Genomic DNA, 2,298 nt, shown 5'->3' with positions numbered 1-2,298 from the left:
CGCACGGAGAGTTTGATGGAGACTCGTTGGTTGCAATGAGCTTTGCAGATCCACAGTTCGTATCACCAGTATCACCAGGAGGAAAACTTGTTGGCGATCCTGCGCATTCGCAAGGACCACAGTCTTCGCTCTTGAGCACGCAAGAAGAAGAGGGTGGTCGAGATCGCGATATAGGACAGCAATTTCTGTCGTGATCGAAAAAAAATTGCCACAGCGAAGAAGTCGAACAAAAGGAAGCCATCCGCAGATCCACCTTCGTTATCTTCGTTATTCTTCAACTATTTCAAAATTGAGAAAGAGGAACGCTAGTCTGGTCGAAAAAATCATTCTCTTCGTCATTTCCCATTTTACTCTTCTATATGCAAAATTTAAGAAATTTAAATGAGATTAAAATAAAATTTAAAATCCTTTTTAACGCGCAATAAGAAAAAAATTATTTGTTTTTAGAACAAAATAAAAAATGAAAATGAAAGGCAACCAACCAAATCCCCTTCCTTCTCTTTTTTATTTATTTCTTTTTTTTATTATTATAAAATCACAATAAAAAAACATTTGTAAACAATAATAATTAACGTTTTGGCACTCATACAGCACCCTTATTTTCGTTCCTCTTTTTTATTCTTGCCAAAAAAAGAATTATTTTCTTTTTTAGGAAAATGTTGATCTTTTTCAAATTGCAATAGGAACATTTTACGGTGGTTGCCTAAATTTGGTCGTTTTTTTCTCGGTTTTATTTTCAGGAATTCTGCATATATAACAGACCAGTCATGAAAAAAGGTTTCATACATAAAAATATGCTCATTCTTATGCAGATTTTTTAATTTTCTTCTATTATCATTAAATTATACTTGCAAAGATAATGAGCTGCGGGCGCTTATTAAATCTTTCTTAGTTTGATTGCCTGATTATCAAATTAAAGTACATTGTTCAATTTAAAGTACAGAATTTGAAATTGTAAAATTTACAATTTGCATATATTTTAGTTGTAAATTGACAAAATTAAAAATTCTTTAAATTTAAATGTTTGCCATTCAAAGTTCTACAATCTTAAAGAATTATAATTGAAAGCCATAAAAACCCCATAAAAAACCCACATTCGGTTCAAATTGGGATATTGCGCGGACAGTTAGCTCTAGGAATAACTAAACCGCTGGTTTTTAAAACGCGGTTCTAGTGTATTCAAGTTTCAAAATTAATATTTAAAAACATGCAATTTGGAACATTTTTTTAAATAATTAATTTTTAAAGTTTTACAATTGGGAATTCTTTTGTTTTTTCAATTTGAAATTCAAAATTCTTCAATTTTAAATGTGAATGATTTAAAATGATGTAGTTTTTTTTTCAATATTTCAATTTTGAAGATTCACAATTCTAAACTCTTCAATTTTAAAAATCTATAAATAAAAGTTCTTTAATTTTTATGATTCTGAAGATTAAAGTCAAGTTTTTAATTCTAAAGTTTCCAAAATAAATAAATTTCGAACGTAAATCATGGAAATTACAGAAGTTTTAATTGAAAATTGTCAAAATTAAAAAGTCTTAAATTTCGAAGATTTACAATTTAAAGTTCTATAATCTTATACAGTTACAGTTGAAAACTCTTGACTTTTGAAAATATAGAATTACAATTATTCAATTTTTGAGATTAGTATTTTTAAAGTGTGGAATTCAAAACACTTTTTACAATAGTTTAAGTTTGAAGATTTACATTTAAAAAATGTTACATTTTTACGAGTTGCAATTTAAAAGTCTTGAATTTTAAAGAAGTACAAATGAAGGGTTGCAGTGCAGATCTAGGTAAATAACATTTTTTTCGAAAAATGGGCTTCTCACATAAATCTTTAAAAAAAAATACATCTTGTATTCAAAGGATTGGTCCGAAATCTCATTTTTAATATAGTAATATAAAGAATAGTAATTCAAAACTAGATAACTAACTGTACTTGTCTCCCATCTTCTTCTTTTTAAATTCCCTAACCTGTTACAATTTTTTCAACCTTAGTCTAATTCCTCTCTCTGAAAGTTTTTAAATACAGTCAGAACTTTTTTTTTAAATACCTTCAATAAATTCTATTTCCCACCTTTTCAGCACTAAAGTACCAATCAAACCTTTCTTCTTTTTATAGATCGTTCAGCGATATCGAGATATTAAATCTTTATTTTCCCGGAAGAAAGTAATTTTTTTATGAAAACTGCTTTATTCTTATTCAACATCTCTCTATCTCTTGAGAAAAATTTTATTTATATTTTTTTTAAATAAAAAAATAGATTGTTAGTACCCACCCTATGGCGATTCTC

At 27.8% G+C, this 2,298-nt stretch overlaps 1 protein-coding gene across 1 annotated transcript in view; it reads left to right on the top strand.

Annotated features, from left to right (window-relative positions):
- The window catches only part of LOC117177930 (ribonuclease P protein subunit p25-like protein), an 82,538-nt gene that overhangs the window by 61,607 nt on the left and 18,633 nt on the right, over positions 1 to 2,298 (top strand). The gene's annotated exons all lie outside the window — the stretch shown is intronic.

The sequence above is a fragment of the Belonocnema kinseyi genome, chromosome 8 (genome assembly GCF_010883055.1).
Source record: "Belonocnema kinseyi isolate 2016_QV_RU_SX_M_011 chromosome 8, B_treatae_v1, whole genome shotgun sequence".
In the NCBI taxonomy this organism is placed as follows: Eukaryota; Metazoa; Arthropoda; class Insecta; order Hymenoptera; family Cynipidae; genus Belonocnema; species Belonocnema kinseyi.
The sequence above is the reverse complement of the archived record's forward strand: the minus strand, read 5'-3'. Positions and strand labels throughout refer to the sequence as shown.